Source organism: Euprymna scolopes, chromosome 46, assembly GCF_053919585.1.
Source record: "Euprymna scolopes isolate OS-2025 chromosome 46, ASM5391958v1, whole genome shotgun sequence".
NCBI lineage: Eukaryota > Metazoa > Mollusca > Cephalopoda > Sepiida > Sepiolidae > Euprymna > Euprymna scolopes.
The window spans coordinates 2578552-2598601 of record NC_136527.1 but is presented as its reverse complement, the minus strand read 5'-3'; the positions used below and the strand labels follow the sequence as shown (position 1 = coordinate 2598601).

Below are 20050 nucleotides of genomic sequence, written 5' to 3'. Positions count from 1 at the left end.
CATAGGTTCCGGCGAGGTTCGAACTAGCGACTTTCTGCGTGTTAAGAAGATGTGATAACCACTACACCACAGAACCGTTACCAAGGTGTAGAGAGTTTTTTCTAAAAGTTGATTAATTTGTATCCAAAACAATGGAAAGGTAATGATTTCCAAAGAAATTTGGGTATTTTTTCAATGAAACAGTTAAGATAAAGATAAAAGCATAGGTTCCGGCGAGGTTCGAACTCGCGACTTTCTGCGTGTAAAGCAGATGTGATAACCACTACACCACAGAACCGTTACCAAGGTATAGAGAGTTTTATCTAAAAGTTGATTAATTTGTATCCAAAACAATGGAAAGGTAATGATTTCCAAAGAAATTTGGGTATTTTTTTAATGAAACAGTTAAGATAAAGATAAAAGCATAGGTTCCGGCGAGGTTCGAACTCGCGACTTTCTGCGTGTAAAGCAGATGTGATTACCACTACACCAGAGAACCGTTACCAAGGTATAGAGAGTTTTATCTAAAAGTTGATTAATTTGTATCCAAAACAATGGAAAGGTAATCATTTCCAAAGAAATTTAGGTATTTTTTCAATGTAACATTTAAGATAAAGATAAAAGCATAGGTTCCGGCGAGGTTCGAACTCGCGACTTTCTGTGTGTAAAGCAGATGTGAAAACCACTACACCACAGAACCGTTACCAAGGTATAGAGAGTTTTATCTAAAAATTGATTAATTTGTATCCAAAACAATGGAAACGTAATGATTTCCAAAGAAATTTGGGTATTTTTTCAATGAAACAGTTAAGATTAAGATAAAAGCATAGGTTCCGGCGAGGTTCGAACTCGCGACTTTCTGCGTGTAAAGCAGATGTGATAACCACTACACCACAGAACCGTTACCAAGGTATAGAGAGTTTTATCTAAAAGTTGATTAATTTGTATCCAAAACAATGGAAAGGTAATTATTTCCAAAGAAATTTGGGTATTTTTTCAATGAAACAGTTAAGATATAGATAAAAGCATAGGTTCCGGCGAGGTTCGAACTCGCGACTTTCTGCGTGTAAAGCAGATGTGATAACCACTACACCACAGAACCGTTACCAAGGTATAGAGAGTTTTATCTAAAAGTTGATTAATTTGTATCCAAAACAATGGAAAGGTAATGATTTCCAAAGAAATTTGGGTATTTTTTCAATGAAACAGTTAAGATAAAGATAAAAGCATAGGTTCCGGTTTGGTTCGAACTCGCGACTTTCTGCGTGTAAAGCAGATGTGATTACCACTACACCAGAGAACCGTTACCAAGGTATAGAGAGTTTTATCTAAAAGTTGATTAATTTGTATCCAAAACAATGGAAAGGTAATGATTTCCACAGAATTTTGGGTATTTTTTCAATGTAACAGTTTAGATAAAGATAAAAGCATAGGTTCCGGCGAGGTTCGAACTAGCGACTTTCTGCGTGTTAAGCAGATGTGATAACCACTACACCACAGAACCGTTACCAAGGTGTAGAGAGTTTTTTCTAAAAGTTGATTAATTTGTATCCAAAACAATTGAAAGGTAATGCTTTCCAAAGAAATTTGGGTATTTTTTCAATGAAACAGTTAAGATAAAGATAAAAGCATAGGTTCCGGCGAGGTTCGAACTCGCGACTTTCTGCGTGTAAAGCAGATGTGATAACCACTACACCACAGAACCGTTACCAAGGTATAGAGAGTTTTATCTAAAAGTTGATTAATTTGTATCCAAAACAATGGTAAGGTAATGATTTCCAAAGAAATTTGGGTATTTTTTCAATGTAACAGTTTAGATAAAGATAAAAGCATAGGTTCCGGCGAGGTTCGACCTCGCGACTTTCTGCGTGTAAAGCAGATCTGATAACCACTACACCACAGAACCGTTAACAAGGTATAGAGAGTTTTATATAAAAGTTGATGAATTTGTATCCAAAACAATGGAACAGTAATGATTTCCAAAGAAATTTGGGTATTTTTTCAATGTAACAGTTAAGATAAAGATAAAAGCATAGGTTCCGGCGAGGTTCGAACTCGCGACTTTCTGTGTGTAAAGCAGATGTGAAAACCACTACACCACAGAACCGTTATCAAGGTATAGAGAGTTTTATCTAAAAGTTGATTAATTTGTATTCAAAACAATGGAAAGGTAATGATTTCCAAAGAAATTTGGGTATTTTTTCAATGAAACAGTTAAGATTAAGATAAAAGCATAGGTTCCGGCGAGGTTCGAACTCGCGACTTTCTGCGTGTAAAGCAGATGTGATAACCACTACACCACAGAACCGTTACCAAGGTATAGAGAGTTTTATCTAAAAGTTGATTAATTTGTATCCAAAACAATGGAAAGGTAATGATTTCCAAAGAAATTTGGGTATTTTTTCAATGAAACAGTTAAGATAAAGATAAAAGCATAGGTTCCGGCGAGGTTCGAACTCGCGACTTTCTGCGTGTAAAGCAGATGTGATTACCACTACACCACAGAACCGTTACCAAGGTATAGAGAGTTTTATCTAAAAGTTGATTAATTTGTATCCAAAACTATGGAAAGGTAATGATTTCCACAGAATTTTGGGTATTTTTTCAATGTAACAGTTTAGATAAAGATAAAAGCATAGGTTCCGGCGAGGTTCGAACTAGCGACTTTCTGCGTGTTAAGCAGATGTGATAACCACTACACCAGAGAACCGTTACCAAAGTATAGAGAGTTTTATCTAAAAGTTGATTAATTTGTATCCAAAACAATGGAAAGGTAATGATTTCCAAAGAAATTTAGGTATTTTTTCAATGTAACAGTTAAGATAAAATTAAAGCATAGGTTCCGGCGAGGTTCGAACTCGCGACTTTCTGCGTGTAAAGCAGATGTGATAACCACTACACCACAGAACCGTTACCAAGGTATAGAGAGTTTTATCTAACAGTTGATTAATTTGTATCCAAAACAATGGAAAGGTAATGATTTCCAAAGAAATTTGGGTATTTTTTCAATGAAACAGTTAAGATAAAGATAAAAGCATAGGTTCCGGCGAGGTTCGAACTCATGACTTTCTGCGTGTAAAGCAGATGTGATAACCACTACACCACAGAACCGTTACCAAGGTATAGAGAGTTTTATCTAAAAGTTGATTAATTTGTATCCAAAACAATGGAAAGGTAATGATTTCCAAAGAAATTTGGGTATTTTTTTCAATGTAACAGTTTAGATAAAGATAAAAGCATAGGTTCCGGCGAGGTTCGAACTCGCGACTTTCTGCGTGTAAAGCAGATGTGATAACCACTACACCACAGAACCGTTACCAAGGTATAGAGAGTTTTATTTAAAAGTTGATTAATTTGTATCCAAAACAATGGAAAGGTAATGATTTCCACAGAAATTTGGGTATTTTTTCAATGTAACAGTTTTGATAAAGATAAAAGCATAGGTTCCGGCGAGGTTCGAACTAGCGACTTTCTGCGTGTTAAGCAGATGTGATAACCACTACACCACAGAACCGTTACCAAGGTGTAGAGAGTTTTATCTAAAAGTTGATTAATGTGTATCCAAAACAATGGAAAAATAATGATTTCCAAAGAAATTTGGGTATTTTTTCAATGTAACAGTTTAGATAAAGATAAAAGCATAGGTTCCGGCGAGGTTCGAACTCGCGACTGTCTGCGTGTAAAGCAGATGTGATAACCACTACACCACAGAACCGTTACCAAGGTATAGAGAGTTTTATCTAAAAGTTGATTAATTTGTATCCAAAACAATGGAAAGGTAATGATTTCCAAAGAAATTTGGGTATTTTTTCAATGTAACAGTTTAGATAAAGATAAAAGCATAGGTTCCGGCGAGGTTCGAACTCGCGACTTTCTGCGTGTAAAGCAGATGTGATAACCACTACACCACAGAACCGTTACCAAGGTATAGAGAGTTTTATATAAAAGTTGATGAATTTGTATCCAAAACAATGGAACAGTAATGATTTCCAAAGAAATTTTGGTATTTTTTCAATGTAACAGTTAAGATAAAGATAAAAGCATAGGTTCCGGCGAGGTTCGAACTCGCGACTTTCTGGGTGTAAACCAGATGTGAAAACCACTACACCACAGAACCGTTACCAAGGTATAGAGGGTTTTATCTAAAAGTTGATTAATTTGTATCCAAAACAATGGAAAGGTAATGATTTCCAAAGGAATTTGGGTATTTTCTCAATGAAACAGTTAAGATTAAGATAAAAGCATAGGTTCCGGCGAGGTTCGAACTTGCGACTTTCTGCGTGTAAAGCAGATGTGATAACCACTACACCACAGAACCGTTACCAAGGTATAGAGAGTTTTATATAAAAGTTGATTAATTTGTATCCAAAACAATGGAAAGGTAATGATTTCCAAAGAAATTTGGGTATTTTTTCAATGTAACAGTTTAGATAAAGATAAAAGCATAGGTTCCGGCGAGGTTCGAACTCGCGACTTTCTTAGTGTAAAGCAGATGTGATAACCACTACACCACAGAACCGTTACCAAGGTATAGAGAGTTTTATCTAAAAGTTGATTAATTTGTATCCAAAACAATGGAAAGGTAATGATTTCCAAAGAAATTTGGGTATTTTTTCAATGTAACAGTTTAGATAAAGATAAAAGCATAGGTTCCGGCGAGGTTCGAACTCGCGACTTTCTGCGTGTAAAGCAGATGTGATAACCACTACACCCCAGAACCGTTACAAAGGAATAGAGAGTTTTATATAAAAGTTGATGAATTTGTATCCAAAACAATGGAACGGTAATGATTTCCAAAGAAATTTTGGTATTTTTTCAATGAAACAGTTAAGATAAAGATAAAAGCATAGGATCCGGCGAGGTTCGAACTAGCGACTTTCTGCGTGTACAGCAGATGTGATAACCACAACACCACAGAACCGTTACACAGGTATAGAGAGTTTTATCTAAAAGTTGATTAATTTGTATCCAAAACAATGGAAAGGTAATGATTTCCAAAGAAATTTTGGTATTTTTTCAATGTAACAGTTTAGATAAAGATAAAAGCATAGGTTCCGGCGAGGTTCGAACTCGCGACTTTCTGCGTGTAAAGCAGATGTGATAACCATTACACCACAGAACCGTTACCAAGGTATAGAGAGTTTTATCTAAAAGTTGATTAATTTGTATCCAAAACAATGGAAAGGTAATGATTTCCAAAGAAATTTGGGTATTTTTTCAATGTAACAGTTTAGATAAAGATAAAAGCATAGGTTCCGGCGAGGTTCGAACTCGCGACTTTCTGCGTGTAAAGCAGATGTGATAACCACTACACCACAGAACCGTTACCAAGGTATAGAGAGTTTTATCTAAAAGTTGATTAATTTGTATACAAAACAATGGAACGGTGATTATTTCCAAAGAAATTTTGGTATTTTTTCAATGAAACAGTTAAGATAAAGATAAAAGCATAGGTTCCGGCGAGGTTCGAACTCGCGACTTTCTGTGTGTAAAGCAGATGTGATAACCACTACACCACAGAACCGTTACCAAGGTGTAGAGAGTTTTATCTAAAAGTTGATTAATTTGTATCCAAAACAATGGAAAGGTAATGATTTCCAAAGAAATTTGGGTATTTTTTCAATGAAACAGTTTAGATAAAGATAAAAGCATAGGTTCCGGCGAGGTTCGAACTAGCGACTTTCTGCGTGTTAAGCAGATGTGATAACCACTACACCACAGAACCTTTACCAAGGTGTAGAGAGTTTTATCTAAAAGTTGATTAATTTGTATCCAAAACAATGGAAAGGTAATGATTTCCAAAGAAATTTGGGTATTTTTTCAATGAAACAGTTAAGATAAAGATCAAAGCATAGGTTCCGGCGAGGTTCGAACTCGCGACTTTCTGCGTGTAAAGCAGATGTGATAACCACTACACCACAGAACCGTTACCAAGGTAGAGAGAGTTTTATCTAAAAGTTGATTAATTTGTATCCAAAACAATGGAAAGGTAATGATTTCCAAAGAAATTTTGGTATTTTTTCAATGTAACAGTTTAGATAAAGATAAAAGCATAGGTTCCGGCGAGGTTCGAACTCGCGACTTTCTGCGTGTAAAGCAGATGTGATAACCACTACACCACAGAACCGTTACCAAGGTATAGAGAGTTTTATCTAAAAGTTGATTAATTTGTATCCAAAACAATGGAAAGGTAATGATTTCCAAAGAAATTTGGGTATTTTTTCAATGTAACAGTTTAGATAAAGATAAAAGCATAGGTTCCGGCGAGGTTCGAACTCGCGACTTTCTGCGGTAAAGCAGATGTGATAACCACTACACCACAGAACCGTTACCAAGGTATAGAGAGTTTTACATAAAAGTTGATGAATTTGTATCCAAAACAATGGAACGGTAATTATTTCCACAGAAATTTGGGTATTTTTTCAATGAAACAGTTAAGATAAAGATAAAAGCATAGGTTCCGGCGAGGTTCGAACTCGCGACTTTCTGTGTGTAAAGCAGATGTGATAACCACTACACCACAGAACCGTTACCAAGGTGTAGAGAGTTTTATCTAAAAGTTGATTAATTTGTATCCAAAACAATGGAAAGGTAATGATTTCCAAAGAAATTTGGGTATTTTTTCAATGAAACAGTTTAGATAAAGATAAAAGCATAGGTTCCGGCGAGGTTCGAACTAGCGACTTTCTGCGTGTTAAGCAGATGTGATAACCACTACACCACAGAACCGTTACCAAGGTGTAGAGAGTTTTATCTAAAAGTTGATGAATTTGTATCCAAAACAATGGAAAGGTAATGATTTCCAAAAAATTTGGGTATTTTTTCAATGAAACAGTTAAGATAAAGATAAAAGCATAGCTTCCGGCGAGGTTCGAACTCGCGACTTTCTGCGTGTAAAGCAGATGTGATAACCACTAAAACACAGAACCGTTACCAAGGTAGAGAAAGTTTTATCTAAAAGTTGATTAATTTGTATCCAAAACAATGGAAAGGTAATGATTTCCAAAGAAATTTGGGTATTTTTTCAATGTAACAGTTTAGATAAAGATAAAAGCATAGGTTCCGGCGAGGTTCGAACTCGCGACTTTCTGCGTGTAAAGCAGATGTGATAACCACTACACCCCAGAACCGTTACCAAGGTATAGAGAGTTTTATCTAAAAGTTGATTAATTTGTATCCAAAACAATGGAACGGTAATTATTTCCACAGAAATTTGGGTATTTTTTCAATGAAACAGTTAAGATAAAGATAAAAGCATAGGTTCCGGCGAGGTTCGAACTAGCGACTTTCTGCGTGGTAAGCAGATGTGATAACCACTACACCACAGAACCGTTGCCAATGTATAGAGTTTTATCTAAAAGTTGATTAATTTGTATCCAAAACACTGGAAAGGTAATGATTTCCAAAGAAATTTGGGTATTTTTTCAATGAAACAGTTTAGATAAAGATAAAAGCATAGGTTCCGGCGAGGTTCGAACTCGCGACTTGCTGCGTGTAAAGCAGATGTGATAACCACTACACCACAGAACCGTTGCAAATCTATAGAGAGTTTTATATAAAAGTTGATGAATTTGTATCCAAAACAATGAAAACATAATAATTTCCAACGAAATTTTGGTATTTTTTCAATGTAAATGATAAGATGAAGACAAAAGCATAGGTTCCGGCGAGGTTCGAACTAGCGACTTTCTGCGTGTACAGCAGATGTGATAACCACAACACCACAGAACCGTTACAAAGGTATAGAGAGTTTTATCTAAAAGTTGATTAATTTGTATCCAAAACAATGGAAAGGTAATGATTTCCAAAGAAATTTTGGTATTTTTTCAATGTAACAGTTTAGATAAATATAAAAGCATAGGTTCCGGCGAGGTTCGAACTCGCGACTTTCTGCGTGTAAAGCAGATGTGATAACCATTACACCACAGAACCGTTACCAAGGTATAGAGAGTTTTATCTAAAAGTTGATTAATTTGTATCCAAAACAATGGAAAGGTAATGATTTCCAAAGAAATTTGGGTATTTTTTCAATGTAACAGTTTAGATAAAGATAAAAGCATAGGTTCCGGCGAGGTTCGAACTCGCGACTTTCTGCGTGTAAAGCAGATGTGATAACCACTACACCACAGAACCGTTACCAAGGTATAGAGAGTTTTATCTAAAAGTTGATTAATTTGTATCCAAAACAATGGAACGGTGATTATTTCCAAAGAAATTTTGGTATTTTTTCAATGAAACAGTTAAGATAAAGATAAAAGCATAGGTTCCGGCGAGGTTCGAACTCGCGACTATCTGTGTGTAAAGCAGATGTGATAACCACTACACCACCGAACCGTTACCAAGGTGTAGAGAGTTTTATCTAAAAGTTGATTAATTTGTATCCAAAACAATGGAAAGGTAATGATTTCCAAAGAAATTTGGGTATTTTTTCAATGAAACAGTTTTGATAAAGATAAAAGCATAGGTTCCGGCGAGGTTCGAACTAGCGACTTTCTGCGTGTTAAGCAGATGTGATAACCACTACACCACAGAACCTTTACCAAGGTGTAGAGAGTTTTATCTAAAAGTTGATTAATTTGTATCCAAAACAATGGAAAGGTAATGATTTCCAAAGAAATTTGGGTATTTTTTCAATGAAACAGTTAAGATAAAGATCAAAGCATAGGTTCCGGCGAGGTTCGAACTAGCGACTTTCTGCGTGTAAAGCAGATGTGATAACCACTACACCACAGAACCGTTACCAAGGTAGAGAGAGTTTTATCTAAAAGTTGATTAATTTGTATCCAAAACAATGGAAAGGTAATGATTTCCAAAGAAATTTTGGTATTTTTTCAATGTAACAGTTTAGATAAAGATAAAAGCATAGGTTCCGGCGAGGTTCGAACTCGCGACTTTCTGCGTGTAAAGCAGATGTGATAACCACTACACCACAGAACCGTTACCAAGGTATAGAGAGTTTTATCTAAAAGTTGATTAATTTGTATCCAAAACAATGGAAAGGTAATGATTTCCAAAGAAATTTGGGTATTTTTTCAATGTAACAGTTTAGATAAAGATAAAAGCATAGGTTCCGGCGAGGTTCGAACTCGCGACTTTCTGCGGTAAAGCAGATGTGATAACCACTACACCACAGAACCGTTACCAAGGTATAGAGAGTTTTACATAAAAGTTGATGAATTTGTATCCAAAACAATGGAACGGTAATTATTTCCACAGAAATTTGGGTATTTTTTCAATGAAACAGTTAAGATAAAGATAAAAGCATAGGTTCCGGCGAGGTTCGAACTCGCGACTTTCTGTGTGTAAAGCAGATGTGATAACCACTACACCACAGAACCGTTACCAAGGTGTAGAGAGTTTTATCTAAAAGTTGATTTATTTGTATCCAAAACAATGGAAAGGTAATGATTTCCAAGTAAATTTTGGTATTTTTTCAATGTAACAGTTTAGATAAAGATAAAAGCATAGGTTCCGGCGAGGTTCGAACTAGCGACTTTCTGCGTGTTAAGCAGATGTTATAACCACTACACCACAGAACCGTTACCAAGGTATAGAGAGTTTTATCTAAAAGTTGAAGAATTTGTATCCAAAACAATGGAAAGGTAATGATTTCCAAAGAAATTTTGGTATTTTTTCAATGTAACAGTTTAGATAAAGATAAAAGCATAGGTTCCGGCGAGGTTCGAACTCGCGACTTTCTGCATGTAAAGCAGATGTGATAACCACTACACCACAGAACCGTTGCCAAGGTATAGAGAGTTTTATATAAAAGTTGATGAATTTGTATCCAAAACAATGGAACAGTAATGATTTCCAAAGAAATTTGGGTATTTTTTCAATGTAACAGTTAAGATAAAGATAAAAGCATAGGTTCCGGCGAGGTTCGAACTCGCGACTTTCTGTGTGTAAAGCAGATGTGAAAACCACTACACCACAGAACCGTTACCAAGGTATAGAGAGTTTTATCTAAAAGTTGATTAATTTGTATCCAAAACAATGGAAAGGTAATGATTTCCAAAGAAATTTGGGTATTTTTTCAATGAAACAGTTAAGATTAAGATAAAAGCATAGGTTCCGGCGAGGTTCGAACTCGCGACTTTCTGCGTGTAAAGCAGATGTGATAACGACTACACCACAGAACCGTTACCAAGGTATAGAGAGTTTTATCTAAAAGTTGATTAATTTGTATCCAAAACAATGGAAAGGTAATGATTTCAAAAGAAATTTGGGTATTTTTTCAATGAAACAGTTAAGATATAGATAAAAGCATAGGTTCCGGCGAGGTTCGAACTCGCGACTTTCTGCGTGTAAAGCAGATGTGATAACCACTACACCACAGAACCGTTACCAAGGTATAGAGAGTTTTATCTAAAAGTTGATTAATTTGTATCCAAAACAATGGAAAGGTAATGATTTCCAAAGAAATTTGGGTATTTTTTCAATGTAACAGTTTAGATAAAGATAAAAGCATAGGTTCCGGCGAGGTTCGAACTCGCGACTTTCTGCGTGTAAAGCAGATGTGATAACCACTACACCACAGAACCGTTACCAAGGTATAGAGAGTTTTATCTAAAAGTTGATTAATTTGTATCCAAAACAATGGAACGGTAATTATTTCCAAAGAAATTTTGGTATTTTTTCAATGAAACAGTTAAGATAAAGATAAAAGCATAGGTTCCGGCGAGGTTCGAACTCGCGACTTTCTGTGTGTAAAGCAGATATGATAACCACTACACCACAGAACCGTTACCAAGGTATAGAGAGTTTTATCTAAAAGTTGATTAATTTGTATCCAAAACAATGGAAAGGTAATGATTTCCAAAGAAATTTGGGTATTTTTTCAATGAAACAGTTTAGATAAAGATAAAAGCATAGGTTCCGGCGAGGTTCGAACTCGCGACTTTCTGCGTGTTAAGCAGATGTGATAACCACTACACCACAGAACCGTTACCAAGGTGTAGAGAGTTTTATCTAAAAGTTGATTAATTTGTATCCAAAACAATGGAAAGGTAATGATTTCCAAAAAATTTGGGTATTTTTTCAATGAAACAGTTAAGATAAAGATAAAAGCATAGCTTCCGGCGAGGTTCGAACTCGCGACTTTCTGCGTGTAATGCAGATGTGATAACCACTACACCACAGAACCGTTACCAAGGTAGAGAGAGTTTTATCTAAAAGTTGATTAATTTGTATCCAAAACAATGGAAAGGTAATGATTTCCAAAGAAATTTGGGTATTTTTTCAATGTAACAGTTTAGATAAAGATAAAAGCATAGGTTCCGGCGAGGTTCGAACTCGCGACTTTCTGCGTGTAAAGCAGATGTGATAACCACTACACCCCAGAACCGTTACCAAGGTATAGAGAGTTTTATCTAAAAGTTGATTAATTTGTATCCAAAACAATGGAAAAGTAATGATTTCCAAAGAAATTTGGGTATTTTTTCAATGAAACAGTTTAGATATAGATAAAAGCATAGGTTCCGGCGAGGTTCGAACTCGCGACTTTCTGCGTGTAAAGCAGATGTGATAACCACTACACTACAGAACCGTTACCAAGGTATAGAGAGTTTTATATAAAAGTTGATGAATTTGTATCCAAAACAATGGAACGGTAATTATTTCCAAAGAAATTTTGGTATTTTTTCAATGAAACAGTTAAGATAAAGATAAAAGCATAGGTTCCGGCGAGGTTCGAACTCGCGACTTTCTGCGTGTAAAGCAGATGTGATAACCACTACACCACAGAACCGTTACCAAGGTGTAGAGAGTTTTATATAAAAGTTGATTAATTTGTATCCAAAACAATGGAAAGGTAATGATTTCCAAAGAAATTTGGGTATTTTTTCAATGAAACAGTTTAGATAAAGATAAAAGCATAGGTTCCGGCGAGGTTCGAACTAGCGACTTTCTGCGTGTTAAGCAGATGTGATAACCACTACACCACAGAACCGTTGCCAATGTATAAAGAGTTTTATCTAAAAGTTGATTAATTTGTATCCAATACACTGGAAAGGTAATGATTTCCAAAGAAATTTGGGTATTTTTTCAATGAAACAGTTAAGATAAAGATAAAAGCATAGGTTCCGGCGAGGTTCGAACTCGCGACTTGCTGCGTGTAAAGCAGATGTGATAACCACTACACCACAGAACCGTTGCAAATCTATAGAGAGTTTTATATAAAAGTTGATGAATTTGTATCCAAAACAATGAAAACATAATAATTTCCAACGAAATTTTGGTATTTTTTCAATGTAAATGATAAGATGAAGACAAAAGCATACGTTCCGGCGAGGTTCGAACTAGCGACTTTCTGCGTGTACAGCAGATGTGATAACCACTACACCACAGAACCGTTACAAAGGTATAGAGAGTTTTATCTAAAAGTTGATTAATTTGTATCCAAAACAATGGAAAGGTAATGATTTCCAAAGAAATTTGGGTATTTTTTCAATGTAACAGTTTAGATAAAATAAAAGCATAGGTTCCGACGAGGTTCGAACTCGCGACTTTCTGCGTGTAAAGCAGATGTGATAACCACTACAACACAGAACCGTTACCAAGGTATAGAGAGTTTTATCTAAAAGTTGATTAATTTGTATCCAAAACAATGGAAAGGTAATGATTTCAAAAGAAATTTGGGTATTTTTTCAATGTAACTGTTTAGATAAAGATAGAAGCATAGGTTCCGGCGAGGTCCGAACTAACGACTTTCTGCGTGTAAAGAAGATGTGATAACCACTACACCACAGAACCGTTACCAAGGTATAGAGAGTTTTATATAAAAGTTGATTAATTTGTATCCAAAACAATGGAAAGGTAATGATTTCCAAAGAAATTTGGGTATTTTTTCAATGAAACAGTTTAGATAAAGATAAAAGCATAGGTTCCGACGAGGTTCGAAGTCGCGACTTTCTGCGTGTAACGCAGATGTGATAACCACTACACCACAGAACCGTTACCAAGGTATAGAGAGTTTTATCTAAAAGTTGATTAATTTGTATCCAAAACAATTGAAAGGTAATGATTTCCAAAGAAATTTGGGTATTTTTTCAATGTAACAGTTTAGATAAAGATAAAAGCATTGGTTCCGGCGAGGTTCGAACTCGCGACTTTCTGCGTGTAAAGAAGATGTGATAACCACTACACCACAGAACCGTTACCAAGGTATAGAGAGTTTTATATAAAAGTTGATGAATTTGTATCCAAAACAATGGAACAGTAATGATTTCCAAAGAAATTTTGGTATTTTTTCAATGTAATAGTTAAGATAAATATTTAAAATAAGAATACAAAGAAATTTTGGTATTTTTTCAATGTAACAGTTAAGACAAAGATAAAAGCATTGGTTCCGGCGAGGTTCGAACTCGAGACTTTCTGCGTGTTAAGCAGATGTGATAACCACTACACCACAGAACCGTTACCAAGGTATAGAGAGTTTTATCTAAAAGTTGGTTAATTTGTATCAAAAACAATGGAAAGGTAATTATTTCCAAAGAAATTTGGGTATTTTTTTCAATGAAACAGTTAAGATAAAGATAAAAGCATAGGTTCCGGCGAGGTTCGAACTAGCGACTTTCTGCGTGTTAAGCAGATGTTATAACCACTACACCACAGAACCGTTACCAATGTATAGAGAGTTTTATCTAAAAGTTGATTAATTTGTATCCAAAACAATGGAAAGGTAATGATTTCCAAAGAAATTTGGGTATTTTTTCAATGTAACAGTTTAGATAAAGATAAAAGCATAGGTTCCGGCGAGGTTCGAACTCGCGACTTTCTGCGTGTAAAGCAGATGTGATAACCACTACACCACAGAACCGTTACCAAGGTATAGAGAGTTTTATATAAAAGTTGATGAATTTGTATCCAAAACAATGGAACAGTAATGATTTCCAAAGAAATTTTGGTATTTTTTCAATGTAACAGTTAAGATAAAGATAAAAGCATAGGTTCCGGCGAGGTTCGAACTCGCGACTGTCTGTGTGTAAAGCAGATGTGAAAACCACTACACCACAGAACCGTTACCAAGGTATAGAGAGTTTTATCTAAAAGTTGATTAATTTGTATCCAAAACAATGGAAAGGTAATGATTTCCAAAGAAATTTGGGTATTTTTTCAATGAAACAGTTAAGATTAAGATAAAAGCATAGGTTCCGGCGAGGTTCGAACTCGCGACTTTCTGCGTGTAAAGCAGATGTGATAACGACTACACCACAGAACCGTTACCAAGGTATAGAGAGTTTTATCTAAAAGTTGATTAATTTGTATCAAAAACAATGGAAAGGTAATGATTTCCAAAGAAATTTGGGTATTTTTTCAATGAAACAGTTAAGATAAAGATAAAAGCATAGGTTCCGGCGAGGTTCGAACTCGCGACTTTCTGCGTGTAAAGCAGATGTGATAACGACTACACCACAGAACCGTTACCAAGGTATAGAGAGTTTTATCTAAAAGTTGATTAATTTGTATCCAAAACAATGGAAAGGTAATGATTTCCAAAGAAATTTTGGTATTTTTTCAATGAAACAGTTAAGATATAGATAAAAGCATAGGTTCCGGCGAGGTTCGAACTCGCGATTTTCTGCGTGTAAAGCAGATGTGATAACCACTACACCACAGAACCGTTACCAAGGTATAGAGAGTTTTATCTAAAAGTTGATTAATTTGTATCCAACACAATGAAAAGGCAATGATTTCCAAAGAAATTTGGGTATTTTTTCAATGTAACAGTTTAGATAAAGATAAAAGCATAAGTTCCGGCGAGGTTCGAACTCGCGACTTTCTGCGTGTAAAGCGGATGTTATAACCACTACACCACAGAACAGTTACCAAGGTATAGAGAGTTTTATATAAAAGTTGATGAATTTGTATCCAAAACAATGGAACGGTAATTATTTCCAAAGAAATTTTGGTATTTTTTCAATGAAACAGTTAAGATAAAGATAAAAGCATAGGTTCCGGCGAGGTTCGAACTCGCGACTTTCTGTGTGTAAAGCAGATGTGATAACCACTACACCACAGAACCGTTACCAAGGTGTAGAGAGTTTTATCTAAAAGTTGATTAATTTGTATCCAAAACAATGGAAAGGTAATGATTTCCAAAGAAATTTGGGTATTTTTTCAATGAAACAGTTTAGATAAAGATAAAAGCATAGGTTCCGGCGAGGTTCGAACTAGCGACTTTCTGCGTGTTAAGCAGATGTGATAACCACTACACCACAGAACCGTTACCAAGGTGTAGAGAGTTTTATATAAAAGTTGATTAATTTGTATCCAAAACAATGGAAAGGTAATGATTTCCAAAAAATTTGGGTATTTTTTCAATGAAACAGTTAAGATAAAGATAAAAGCATAGGTTCCGGCGAGGTTCGAACTCGCGACTTTCTGCGTGTAAAGCAGATGTGATAACCACTACACCCCAGAACCGTTACCAAGGTATAGAGAGTTTTATCTAAAAGTTGATTAATTTGTATCCAAAACAATGGAAAGGTAATGATTTCCAAAGAAATTTGGGTATTTTTTCAATGAAACAGTTAAGATATAGATAAAAGCATAGGTTCCGGCGAGGTTCGAACTCGCGACTTTCTGCGTGTAAAGCAGATGTGATAACCACTACACCAGAGCACCGTTACCTAGGTATAGAGAGTTTTATCTAAAAGTTGATTAATTTGTATCCAAAACAATGAAAAGATAATGATTTCCAAAAAAATTTTGGTATTTTTTCAATGTAACAGTTTAGATAAAGATAAAAGCATAGGTTCCGGCGAGGTTCGAACTCGCGATTTTCTGCGTGTAAAGCAGATGTGATAACCACTACACCACAGAACCGTTACCAAGGTATAGAGAGGTTTATATAAAAGTTGATGAATTTGTATCCAAAACAATGGAAAGGTAATGATTTCCAAAGAAATTTTGGTATTTTTTCAATGTAACAGTTTAGATAAAGATAAAAGCATAGGTTCCGGCGAGGTTCGAACTCGCGACTTTCTGTGTGTAAAGCAGATGTGATAACCACTACACCACAGAACCGTTACCAAGGTGTAGAGAGTTTTATATAAAAGTTGATTAATTTGTATCCAAAACAATGGAAAGGTAATGATTTCCAAAGAAATTTGGGTATTTTTTCAATGAAACAGTTTAGATAAAGATAAAAGCATAGGTTCCGGCGAGGTTCGAACTAGCGACTTTCTGCGTGTTAAGCAGATGTGATAACCACTACACCACAGAACCGTTGCCAATGTATAGAGAGTTTTATCTAAAAGTTGATTAGTTTGTATCCAAAACAATGAAAACATAATAATTTCCAACGAAATTTTGGTATTTTTTCAATGTAAATGATAAGATGAAGACAAAAGCATAGGTTCCGGCGAGGTTCGAACTCGCGACTTTCTGCGTGTACAGCAGATGTGATAACCACTACACCACAGAACCGTTACAAAGGTATAGAGAGTTTTATCTAAAAGTTGATTAATTTGTATCCAAAACAATGGAAAGGTAATGATTTCCAAAGAAATTTGGGTATTTTTTCAATGTAACAGTTTAGATAAAGATAAAAGCATAGGTTCCGACGAGGTTCGAACTCGCGACTTTCTGCGTGTAAAGCAGATGTGATAACCACTACAACACAGAACCGTTACCAAGGTATAGAGAGTTTTATCTAAAAGTTGATTAATTTGTATCCAAAACAATGGAAAGGTAATGATTTCAAAAGAAATTTGGGTATTTTTTCAATGTAACTGTTTAGATAAAGATAGAAGCATAGGTTCCGGCGAGGTTCGAACTAGCGACTTTCTGCGTGTTAAGCAGATGTGATAACCACTACACCACAGAACGTTTACCAAGGTGTAGAGAGTTTTATCTAAAAGTTGATTAATTTGTATCCAAAACAATGGAAAGGTAATGATTTCCAAAGAAATTTGGGTATTTTTTCAATGAAACAGTTTAGATAAAGATAAAAGCATAGGTTCCGGGGAGGTTCGAACTCGCGACTTTCTGCGTGTAAAGAAGATGTGATAACCACTACACCACAGAACCGTTACCAAGGTATAGAGAGTTTTATATAAAAGTTGATGAATTTGTATCCAAAACAATGGAACAGTAATGATTTCCAAAGAAATTTTGGTATTTTTTCAATGTAATAGTTAAGATAAATATAAAAGCATAGGTTTCGGCGAGGTTCGAACTCGCGACTTTCTGCGTGTAAAGCAGATGTGATAACATCTACACCACAGAACCGTTACCAAGGTATAGAGAGTTTTATCTAAAAGTTGATTAATTTGTATCCAAAACAATGGAAAGGTAATGATTTCCAAAGAAATTTGGGTATTTTTTCAATGAAACAGTTAAGATAAAGATAAAAGCATAGCTTCCGGCGAGGTTCGAACTCGCGACTTTCTGCGTGTAAAGCAGATGTGATAACCACTACACCACAGAACCGTTACCAAGGTATAGAGAGTTTTATCTAAAAGTTGATTAATTTGTATCCAAAACAATGGAAAGGTAAAAATTTCCAAAGAAATTTGGGTATTTTTTCAATGTAACAGTTTAGATAAAGATAAAAGCATAGGTTCCGCCGAGGTTCGAACTCGCGACTTTCTGCGTGTAAAGCAGATGTGATAACCACTACACCACAGAACCGTTACCAAGGTATAGAGAGTTTTATCTAAAAGTTGATTAATTTGTATCCAAAACAATGGAAAGGTAATGATTTCCAAAGAAATTTTGGTATTTTTTCAATGTAACAGTTAAGACAAAGATAAAAGCATAGGTTCCGGCGAGGTTCGAACTCGCGACTTTCTGCGTGTTAAGCAGATGTGATAACCACTACACCACAGAACCGTTACCAAGGTATAGAGAGTTTTATCTAAAAGTTGGTTAATTTGTATCAAAAACAATGGAAAGGTAATTATTTCCAAAGAAATTTGGGTATTTTTTTCAATGAAACAGTTAAGATAAAGATAAAAGCAAAGGTTCCGGCGAGGTTCGAACTCGCGACTTTCTGCGTGTAAATCAGATGTGATAACCACTACACCACAGAACCGTTACCAAGGTATAGAGAGTTTTATCTAAAAGTTGATTAATTTGTATCCAAAACAATGGAAAGGTAATGATTTCCAAAGAAATTTGGGTATTTTTTCAATGTACCAGTTAAGATGAAGACAAAAGCATAGGTTCCGGCGAGGTTCGAACTCGCGACTTTCTGCGTGTAAAGCAGATGTGATAACCACTACACCACAGAACCGTTACCAAGGTATAGAGAGTTTTATCTAAAAGTTGATTAATTTGTATCCAAAACAATGGAAAGGTAATGATTTCAAAAGAAATTTGGGTATTTTTTCAATGTAACTGTTTAGATAAAGATAAAAGCACAGGTTCCGGCGAGGTTCGAACTTGCGACTTTCTGCGTGTTAAGCAGATGTGATAACCACTACACCACAGAACCGTTACCAAGGTGTAGAGAGTTTTATCTAAAAGTTGATTAATTTGTATCCAAAACAATGGAAAGGTAATGATTTCAAAAGAAATTTGGGTATTTTTTCAATGAAACAGTTAACATAAAGATAAAAGCATAGGTTCCGGCGAGGTTCGAACTCGCGACTTTCTGCGTGTAAAGCAGATGTGATAACCACTACACCACAGCACCGTTACCAAGGTATAGAGAGTTTTATCTAAAAGTTGATTAATTTGTATCCAAAACAATGGAAAGGTAATGATTTCCAAAGAAATTTGGGTATTTTTTCAATGTAACAGTTTAGATAAAGATAAAAGCATAGGTTCCGGCGAGGTTCGAACTCGCGACTTTCTGCGTGTAAAGCAGATGTGATAACCAGTACACCACAGAACCGTTACCAAGGTATAGAGAGTTTTATCTAAAAGTTGATTAATTTGTATCCAAAACAATGGAAAGATAATGATTGCCAAAGAAATTTTGGTATTTTGTCAATGTAACAGTTAAGATGAAGACAAAAGCATAGGTTCCGGCGAAGTTCGAACTCGCGACTTTCTGCGTGTTAAGCAGATGTGATAACCACTACACCACAGAACCGTTGCCGATCCATAGAGAGTTTTATCTAAAAGTTGATTAATTTGTATCCAAAACAATTAAAAAGTTAATGATTTCCAAAGAAATTTTGGTATTTTTTCAATGTAACAGTTAAGATGAAGACAAAAGTATAGGTTCCGGCGATGTTCGAACTCGCGACTTTCTGCGTGTTAAGCAGATGTGATAACCACTACACCACAGAACCGTTGCCGATCTACAGAGAGTTTTATCTAAAAGTTGATGAATTTGTATCCAAAACAATGAAAAGGTAATGATTTCCAAAGAAATTTTGGTATTTTTTCAATGTAACAGTTAAGATGAAGACAAAAGCATAGGTTCCGGCGAGGTTCGAACTCGCGACTTTCTGCGTGTAAAGCAGACGTGATAACCACTACACCACTGAACCGTTGCCGATCTATAGAGTATTTTATCTAAAAGTGGATTAATTTGTATCCAAAACAATGAAAAAGTAATGATTTCCAAAGAAATTTTGGTATTTTTTCAATGTAACAGTTTAGATAAAGATAAAAGCATAGGTTCCGGCGAGGTTCGAACTCGCGACTTTCTGCGTGTAAAGCAGATGTGATAACCACTACACCACAGCACCGTTACCTAGGTATAGAGAGTTTTATCTAAAAGTTGATTAATTTGTATCCAAAACAATGAAAAGGTAATGATTTCCAAAAAAATTTTGGTATTTTTTCAATGTAACAGTTTAGATAAAGATAAAAGCATAGGTTCCGGCGAGGTTCGAACTAGCGACTTTCTGCGTGTAAAGCAGATGTGATAACCACTACACCACAGAACGTTTACCAAGGTGTAGAGAGTTTTATCTAAAAGTTGATTAATTTGTATCCAAAACAATGGAAAGGTAATGATTTCCAAAGAAATTTGGGTATTTTTTCAATGAAACAGTTTAGATAAAGATAAAAGCATAGGTTCCGACGAGGTTCGAACTCGCGACTTTCTGCGTGTAACGCAGATGTGATAACCACTACACCACAGCACCGTTACCAAGGTATAGAGAGT

At 35.5% G+C, this 20050-nt stretch overlaps 79 non-coding genes across 79 annotated transcripts; all 79 read right to left on the bottom strand.

Annotated features, from left to right (window-relative positions):
- Nucleotides 1-204: 204 nt before the first annotated feature.
- Nucleotides 205-277, bottom strand: Trnav-uac (transfer RNA valine (anticodon UAC)). Its single transcript has one exon. It is a non-coding gene; the product is annotated as a tRNA-Val (tRNA).
- Nucleotides 278-405: 128 nt separating this feature from the next.
- Nucleotides 406-478, bottom strand: Trnav-uac (transfer RNA valine (anticodon UAC)). Its single transcript has one exon. It is a non-coding gene; the product is annotated as a tRNA-Val (tRNA).
- A 128-nt stretch (nucleotides 479-606) lies between these two features.
- Nucleotides 607-679, bottom strand: Trnav-uac (transfer RNA valine (anticodon UAC)). Its single transcript has one exon. It is a non-coding gene; the product is annotated as a tRNA-Val (tRNA).
- A 128-nt stretch (nucleotides 680-807) lies between these two features.
- Nucleotides 808-880, bottom strand: Trnav-uac (transfer RNA valine (anticodon UAC)). The gene has a single exon. It is a non-coding gene; the product is annotated as a tRNA-Val (tRNA).
- A 128-nt stretch (nucleotides 881-1008) lies between these two features.
- On the bottom strand, nucleotides 1009-1081 carry Trnav-uac (transfer RNA valine (anticodon UAC)). Its single transcript has one exon. It is a non-coding gene; the product is annotated as a tRNA-Val (tRNA).
- A 329-nt stretch (nucleotides 1082-1410) lies between these two features.
- Trnav-aac (transfer RNA valine (anticodon AAC)) lies at nucleotides 1411-1483 on the bottom strand. The gene has a single exon. It is a non-coding gene; the product is annotated as a tRNA-Val (tRNA).
- Nucleotides 1484-1611: 128 nt separating this feature from the next.
- Nucleotides 1612-1684, bottom strand: Trnav-uac (transfer RNA valine (anticodon UAC)). The gene has a single exon. It is a non-coding gene; the product is annotated as a tRNA-Val (tRNA).
- Nucleotides 1685-2013: 329 nt separating this feature from the next.
- On the bottom strand, nucleotides 2014-2086 carry Trnav-uac (transfer RNA valine (anticodon UAC)). Its single transcript has one exon. It is a non-coding gene; the product is annotated as a tRNA-Val (tRNA).
- Nucleotides 2087-2214: 128 nt separating this feature from the next.
- On the bottom strand, nucleotides 2215-2287 carry Trnav-uac (transfer RNA valine (anticodon UAC)). Its single transcript has one exon. It is a non-coding gene; the product is annotated as a tRNA-Val (tRNA).
- A 128-nt stretch (nucleotides 2288-2415) lies between these two features.
- On the bottom strand, nucleotides 2416-2488 carry Trnav-uac (transfer RNA valine (anticodon UAC)). The gene has a single exon. It is a non-coding gene; the product is annotated as a tRNA-Val (tRNA).
- A 328-nt stretch (nucleotides 2489-2816) lies between these two features.
- Trnav-uac (transfer RNA valine (anticodon UAC)) lies at nucleotides 2817-2889 on the bottom strand. Its single transcript has one exon. It is a non-coding gene; the product is annotated as a tRNA-Val (tRNA).
- Nucleotides 2890-3017: 128 nt separating this feature from the next.
- Nucleotides 3018-3090, bottom strand: Trnav-uac (transfer RNA valine (anticodon UAC)). Its single transcript has one exon. It is a non-coding gene; the product is annotated as a tRNA-Val (tRNA).
- A 129-nt stretch (nucleotides 3091-3219) lies between these two features.
- On the bottom strand, nucleotides 3220-3292 carry Trnav-uac (transfer RNA valine (anticodon UAC)). Its single transcript has one exon. It is a non-coding gene; the product is annotated as a tRNA-Val (tRNA).
- A 128-nt stretch (nucleotides 3293-3420) lies between these two features.
- Trnav-aac (transfer RNA valine (anticodon AAC)) lies at nucleotides 3421-3493 on the bottom strand. Its single transcript has one exon. It is a non-coding gene; the product is annotated as a tRNA-Val (tRNA).
- A 128-nt stretch (nucleotides 3494-3621) lies between these two features.
- On the bottom strand, nucleotides 3622-3694 carry Trnav-uac (transfer RNA valine (anticodon UAC)). The gene has a single exon. It is a non-coding gene; the product is annotated as a tRNA-Val (tRNA).
- A 128-nt stretch (nucleotides 3695-3822) lies between these two features.
- On the bottom strand, nucleotides 3823-3895 carry Trnav-uac (transfer RNA valine (anticodon UAC)). The gene has a single exon. It is a non-coding gene; the product is annotated as a tRNA-Val (tRNA).
- A 128-nt stretch (nucleotides 3896-4023) lies between these two features.
- On the bottom strand, nucleotides 4024-4096 carry Trnav-uac (transfer RNA valine (anticodon UAC)). Its single transcript has one exon. It is a non-coding gene; the product is annotated as a tRNA-Val (tRNA).
- Nucleotides 4097-4224: 128 nt separating this feature from the next.
- Nucleotides 4225-4297, bottom strand: Trnav-uac (transfer RNA valine (anticodon UAC)). Its single transcript has one exon. It is a non-coding gene; the product is annotated as a tRNA-Val (tRNA).
- Nucleotides 4298-4626: 329 nt separating this feature from the next.
- Nucleotides 4627-4699, bottom strand: Trnav-uac (transfer RNA valine (anticodon UAC)). Its single transcript has one exon. It is a non-coding gene; the product is annotated as a tRNA-Val (tRNA).
- A 329-nt stretch (nucleotides 4700-5028) lies between these two features.
- Nucleotides 5029-5101, bottom strand: Trnav-uac (transfer RNA valine (anticodon UAC)). Its single transcript has one exon. It is a non-coding gene; the product is annotated as a tRNA-Val (tRNA).
- Nucleotides 5102-5229: 128 nt separating this feature from the next.
- Nucleotides 5230-5302, bottom strand: Trnav-uac (transfer RNA valine (anticodon UAC)). The gene has a single exon. It is a non-coding gene; the product is annotated as a tRNA-Val (tRNA).
- A 128-nt stretch (nucleotides 5303-5430) lies between these two features.
- Trnav-uac (transfer RNA valine (anticodon UAC)) lies at nucleotides 5431-5503 on the bottom strand. Its single transcript has one exon. It is a non-coding gene; the product is annotated as a tRNA-Val (tRNA).
- A 128-nt stretch (nucleotides 5504-5631) lies between these two features.
- On the bottom strand, nucleotides 5632-5704 carry Trnav-aac (transfer RNA valine (anticodon AAC)). Its single transcript has one exon. It is a non-coding gene; the product is annotated as a tRNA-Val (tRNA).
- Nucleotides 5705-5832: 128 nt separating this feature from the next.
- On the bottom strand, nucleotides 5833-5905 carry Trnav-uac (transfer RNA valine (anticodon UAC)). The gene has a single exon. It is a non-coding gene; the product is annotated as a tRNA-Val (tRNA).
- Nucleotides 5906-6033: 128 nt separating this feature from the next.
- Nucleotides 6034-6106, bottom strand: Trnav-uac (transfer RNA valine (anticodon UAC)). Its single transcript has one exon. It is a non-coding gene; the product is annotated as a tRNA-Val (tRNA).
- Nucleotides 6107-6434: 328 nt separating this feature from the next.
- Trnav-uac (transfer RNA valine (anticodon UAC)) lies at nucleotides 6435-6507 on the bottom strand. Its single transcript has one exon. It is a non-coding gene; the product is annotated as a tRNA-Val (tRNA).
- A 128-nt stretch (nucleotides 6508-6635) lies between these two features.
- On the bottom strand, nucleotides 6636-6708 carry Trnav-aac (transfer RNA valine (anticodon AAC)). The gene has a single exon. It is a non-coding gene; the product is annotated as a tRNA-Val (tRNA).
- A 328-nt stretch (nucleotides 6709-7036) lies between these two features.
- On the bottom strand, nucleotides 7037-7109 carry Trnav-uac (transfer RNA valine (anticodon UAC)). The gene has a single exon. It is a non-coding gene; the product is annotated as a tRNA-Val (tRNA).
- A 128-nt stretch (nucleotides 7110-7237) lies between these two features.
- On the bottom strand, nucleotides 7238-7310 carry Trnag-acc (transfer RNA glycine (anticodon ACC)). Its single transcript has one exon. It is a non-coding gene; the product is annotated as a tRNA-Gly (tRNA).
- A 126-nt stretch (nucleotides 7311-7436) lies between these two features.
- Trnav-uac (transfer RNA valine (anticodon UAC)) lies at nucleotides 7437-7509 on the bottom strand. The gene has a single exon. It is a non-coding gene; the product is annotated as a tRNA-Val (tRNA).
- A 329-nt stretch (nucleotides 7510-7838) lies between these two features.
- Trnav-uac (transfer RNA valine (anticodon UAC)) lies at nucleotides 7839-7911 on the bottom strand. The gene has a single exon. It is a non-coding gene; the product is annotated as a tRNA-Val (tRNA).
- Nucleotides 7912-8039: 128 nt separating this feature from the next.
- Trnav-uac (transfer RNA valine (anticodon UAC)) lies at nucleotides 8040-8112 on the bottom strand. The gene has a single exon. It is a non-coding gene; the product is annotated as a tRNA-Val (tRNA).
- A 128-nt stretch (nucleotides 8113-8240) lies between these two features.
- Trnav-uac (transfer RNA valine (anticodon UAC)) lies at nucleotides 8241-8313 on the bottom strand. The gene has a single exon. It is a non-coding gene; the product is annotated as a tRNA-Val (tRNA).
- Nucleotides 8314-8441: 128 nt separating this feature from the next.
- Trnav-aac (transfer RNA valine (anticodon AAC)) lies at nucleotides 8442-8514 on the bottom strand. Its single transcript has one exon. It is a non-coding gene; the product is annotated as a tRNA-Val (tRNA).
- Nucleotides 8515-8642: 128 nt separating this feature from the next.
- Trnav-uac (transfer RNA valine (anticodon UAC)) lies at nucleotides 8643-8715 on the bottom strand. The gene has a single exon. It is a non-coding gene; the product is annotated as a tRNA-Val (tRNA).
- A 128-nt stretch (nucleotides 8716-8843) lies between these two features.
- On the bottom strand, nucleotides 8844-8916 carry Trnav-uac (transfer RNA valine (anticodon UAC)). Its single transcript has one exon. It is a non-coding gene; the product is annotated as a tRNA-Val (tRNA).
- A 328-nt stretch (nucleotides 8917-9244) lies between these two features.
- On the bottom strand, nucleotides 9245-9317 carry Trnav-uac (transfer RNA valine (anticodon UAC)). Its single transcript has one exon. It is a non-coding gene; the product is annotated as a tRNA-Val (tRNA).
- A 329-nt stretch (nucleotides 9318-9646) lies between these two features.
- Trnav-uac (transfer RNA valine (anticodon UAC)) lies at nucleotides 9647-9719 on the bottom strand. The gene has a single exon. It is a non-coding gene; the product is annotated as a tRNA-Val (tRNA).
- A 128-nt stretch (nucleotides 9720-9847) lies between these two features.
- Nucleotides 9848-9920, bottom strand: Trnav-uac (transfer RNA valine (anticodon UAC)). Its single transcript has one exon. It is a non-coding gene; the product is annotated as a tRNA-Val (tRNA).
- A 128-nt stretch (nucleotides 9921-10048) lies between these two features.
- Nucleotides 10049-10121, bottom strand: Trnav-uac (transfer RNA valine (anticodon UAC)). The gene has a single exon. It is a non-coding gene; the product is annotated as a tRNA-Val (tRNA).
- Nucleotides 10122-10249: 128 nt separating this feature from the next.
- Nucleotides 10250-10322, bottom strand: Trnav-uac (transfer RNA valine (anticodon UAC)). Its single transcript has one exon. It is a non-coding gene; the product is annotated as a tRNA-Val (tRNA).
- Nucleotides 10323-10450: 128 nt separating this feature from the next.
- On the bottom strand, nucleotides 10451-10523 carry Trnav-uac (transfer RNA valine (anticodon UAC)). Its single transcript has one exon. It is a non-coding gene; the product is annotated as a tRNA-Val (tRNA).
- Nucleotides 10524-10651: 128 nt separating this feature from the next.
- On the bottom strand, nucleotides 10652-10724 carry Trnav-uac (transfer RNA valine (anticodon UAC)). Its single transcript has one exon. It is a non-coding gene; the product is annotated as a tRNA-Val (tRNA).
- A 128-nt stretch (nucleotides 10725-10852) lies between these two features.
- Nucleotides 10853-10925, bottom strand: Trnav-aac (transfer RNA valine (anticodon AAC)). The gene has a single exon. It is a non-coding gene; the product is annotated as a tRNA-Val (tRNA).
- A 127-nt stretch (nucleotides 10926-11052) lies between these two features.
- On the bottom strand, nucleotides 11053-11125 carry Trnav-uac (transfer RNA valine (anticodon UAC)). Its single transcript has one exon. It is a non-coding gene; the product is annotated as a tRNA-Val (tRNA).
- A 128-nt stretch (nucleotides 11126-11253) lies between these two features.
- Trnav-uac (transfer RNA valine (anticodon UAC)) lies at nucleotides 11254-11326 on the bottom strand. Its single transcript has one exon. It is a non-coding gene; the product is annotated as a tRNA-Val (tRNA).
- Nucleotides 11327-11454: 128 nt separating this feature from the next.
- Trnav-uac (transfer RNA valine (anticodon UAC)) lies at nucleotides 11455-11527 on the bottom strand. The gene has a single exon. It is a non-coding gene; the product is annotated as a tRNA-Val (tRNA).
- A 128-nt stretch (nucleotides 11528-11655) lies between these two features.
- Trnav-uac (transfer RNA valine (anticodon UAC)) lies at nucleotides 11656-11728 on the bottom strand. The gene has a single exon. It is a non-coding gene; the product is annotated as a tRNA-Val (tRNA).
- Nucleotides 11729-11856: 128 nt separating this feature from the next.
- Nucleotides 11857-11929, bottom strand: Trnav-aac (transfer RNA valine (anticodon AAC)). The gene has a single exon. It is a non-coding gene; the product is annotated as a tRNA-Val (tRNA).
- Nucleotides 11930-12057: 128 nt separating this feature from the next.
- Nucleotides 12058-12130, bottom strand: Trnav-uac (transfer RNA valine (anticodon UAC)). Its single transcript has one exon. It is a non-coding gene; the product is annotated as a tRNA-Val (tRNA).
- A 328-nt stretch (nucleotides 12131-12458) lies between these two features.
- On the bottom strand, nucleotides 12459-12531 carry Trnav-uac (transfer RNA valine (anticodon UAC)). The gene has a single exon. It is a non-coding gene; the product is annotated as a tRNA-Val (tRNA).
- Nucleotides 12532-13061: 530 nt separating this feature from the next.
- Nucleotides 13062-13134, bottom strand: Trnav-uac (transfer RNA valine (anticodon UAC)). Its single transcript has one exon. It is a non-coding gene; the product is annotated as a tRNA-Val (tRNA).
- Nucleotides 13135-13322: 188 nt separating this feature from the next.
- On the bottom strand, nucleotides 13323-13395 carry Trnav-aac (transfer RNA valine (anticodon AAC)). The gene has a single exon. It is a non-coding gene; the product is annotated as a tRNA-Val (tRNA).
- A 330-nt stretch (nucleotides 13396-13725) lies between these two features.
- Nucleotides 13726-13798, bottom strand: Trnav-uac (transfer RNA valine (anticodon UAC)). Its single transcript has one exon. It is a non-coding gene; the product is annotated as a tRNA-Val (tRNA).
- Nucleotides 13799-13926: 128 nt separating this feature from the next.
- On the bottom strand, nucleotides 13927-13999 carry Trnav-uac (transfer RNA valine (anticodon UAC)). Its single transcript has one exon. It is a non-coding gene; the product is annotated as a tRNA-Val (tRNA).
- A 128-nt stretch (nucleotides 14000-14127) lies between these two features.
- Nucleotides 14128-14200, bottom strand: Trnav-uac (transfer RNA valine (anticodon UAC)). The gene has a single exon. It is a non-coding gene; the product is annotated as a tRNA-Val (tRNA).
- Nucleotides 14201-14328: 128 nt separating this feature from the next.
- On the bottom strand, nucleotides 14329-14401 carry Trnav-uac (transfer RNA valine (anticodon UAC)). Its single transcript has one exon. It is a non-coding gene; the product is annotated as a tRNA-Val (tRNA).
- A 128-nt stretch (nucleotides 14402-14529) lies between these two features.
- On the bottom strand, nucleotides 14530-14602 carry Trnav-uac (transfer RNA valine (anticodon UAC)). Its single transcript has one exon. It is a non-coding gene; the product is annotated as a tRNA-Val (tRNA).
- Nucleotides 14603-14931: 329 nt separating this feature from the next.
- Nucleotides 14932-15004, bottom strand: Trnav-uac (transfer RNA valine (anticodon UAC)). Its single transcript has one exon. It is a non-coding gene; the product is annotated as a tRNA-Val (tRNA).
- A 128-nt stretch (nucleotides 15005-15132) lies between these two features.
- Nucleotides 15133-15205, bottom strand: Trnav-aac (transfer RNA valine (anticodon AAC)). Its single transcript has one exon. It is a non-coding gene; the product is annotated as a tRNA-Val (tRNA).
- A 127-nt stretch (nucleotides 15206-15332) lies between these two features.
- Nucleotides 15333-15405, bottom strand: Trnav-uac (transfer RNA valine (anticodon UAC)). The gene has a single exon. It is a non-coding gene; the product is annotated as a tRNA-Val (tRNA).
- Nucleotides 15406-15533: 128 nt separating this feature from the next.
- On the bottom strand, nucleotides 15534-15606 carry Trnav-uac (transfer RNA valine (anticodon UAC)). The gene has a single exon. It is a non-coding gene; the product is annotated as a tRNA-Val (tRNA).
- A 128-nt stretch (nucleotides 15607-15734) lies between these two features.
- Trnav-uac (transfer RNA valine (anticodon UAC)) lies at nucleotides 15735-15807 on the bottom strand. The gene has a single exon. It is a non-coding gene; the product is annotated as a tRNA-Val (tRNA).
- A 128-nt stretch (nucleotides 15808-15935) lies between these two features.
- Trnav-uac (transfer RNA valine (anticodon UAC)) lies at nucleotides 15936-16008 on the bottom strand. The gene has a single exon. It is a non-coding gene; the product is annotated as a tRNA-Val (tRNA).
- Nucleotides 16009-16136: 128 nt separating this feature from the next.
- On the bottom strand, nucleotides 16137-16209 carry Trnav-aac (transfer RNA valine (anticodon AAC)). Its single transcript has one exon. It is a non-coding gene; the product is annotated as a tRNA-Val (tRNA).
- A 128-nt stretch (nucleotides 16210-16337) lies between these two features.
- Nucleotides 16338-16410, bottom strand: Trnav-uac (transfer RNA valine (anticodon UAC)). The gene has a single exon. It is a non-coding gene; the product is annotated as a tRNA-Val (tRNA).
- Nucleotides 16411-16538: 128 nt separating this feature from the next.
- On the bottom strand, nucleotides 16539-16611 carry Trnav-uac (transfer RNA valine (anticodon UAC)). Its single transcript has one exon. It is a non-coding gene; the product is annotated as a tRNA-Val (tRNA).
- Nucleotides 16612-17342: 731 nt separating this feature from the next.
- Trnav-uac (transfer RNA valine (anticodon UAC)) lies at nucleotides 17343-17415 on the bottom strand. Its single transcript has one exon. It is a non-coding gene; the product is annotated as a tRNA-Val (tRNA).
- A 128-nt stretch (nucleotides 17416-17543) lies between these two features.
- On the bottom strand, nucleotides 17544-17616 carry Trnav-uac (transfer RNA valine (anticodon UAC)). The gene has a single exon. It is a non-coding gene; the product is annotated as a tRNA-Val (tRNA).
- Nucleotides 17617-17744: 128 nt separating this feature from the next.
- On the bottom strand, nucleotides 17745-17817 carry Trnav-aac (transfer RNA valine (anticodon AAC)). The gene has a single exon. It is a non-coding gene; the product is annotated as a tRNA-Val (tRNA).
- A 129-nt stretch (nucleotides 17818-17946) lies between these two features.
- On the bottom strand, nucleotides 17947-18019 carry Trnav-uac (transfer RNA valine (anticodon UAC)). Its single transcript has one exon. It is a non-coding gene; the product is annotated as a tRNA-Val (tRNA).
- Nucleotides 18020-18147: 128 nt separating this feature from the next.
- Nucleotides 18148-18220, bottom strand: Trnav-uac (transfer RNA valine (anticodon UAC)). Its single transcript has one exon. It is a non-coding gene; the product is annotated as a tRNA-Val (tRNA).
- A 128-nt stretch (nucleotides 18221-18348) lies between these two features.
- On the bottom strand, nucleotides 18349-18421 carry Trnav-aac (transfer RNA valine (anticodon AAC)). Its single transcript has one exon. It is a non-coding gene; the product is annotated as a tRNA-Val (tRNA).
- Nucleotides 18422-18549: 128 nt separating this feature from the next.
- Trnav-uac (transfer RNA valine (anticodon UAC)) lies at nucleotides 18550-18622 on the bottom strand. Its single transcript has one exon. It is a non-coding gene; the product is annotated as a tRNA-Val (tRNA).
- A 128-nt stretch (nucleotides 18623-18750) lies between these two features.
- Nucleotides 18751-18823, bottom strand: Trnav-uac (transfer RNA valine (anticodon UAC)). The gene has a single exon. It is a non-coding gene; the product is annotated as a tRNA-Val (tRNA).
- A 128-nt stretch (nucleotides 18824-18951) lies between these two features.
- On the bottom strand, nucleotides 18952-19024 carry Trnav-aac (transfer RNA valine (anticodon AAC)). Its single transcript has one exon. It is a non-coding gene; the product is annotated as a tRNA-Val (tRNA).
- A 129-nt stretch (nucleotides 19025-19153) lies between these two features.
- Trnav-aac (transfer RNA valine (anticodon AAC)) lies at nucleotides 19154-19226 on the bottom strand. The gene has a single exon. It is a non-coding gene; the product is annotated as a tRNA-Val (tRNA).
- Nucleotides 19227-19354: 128 nt separating this feature from the next.
- Nucleotides 19355-19427, bottom strand: Trnav-uac (transfer RNA valine (anticodon UAC)). The gene has a single exon. It is a non-coding gene; the product is annotated as a tRNA-Val (tRNA).
- A 128-nt stretch (nucleotides 19428-19555) lies between these two features.
- Nucleotides 19556-19628, bottom strand: Trnav-uac (transfer RNA valine (anticodon UAC)). Its single transcript has one exon. It is a non-coding gene; the product is annotated as a tRNA-Val (tRNA).
- Between the last annotated feature and the right edge of the window lie 422 nt (nucleotides 19629-20050).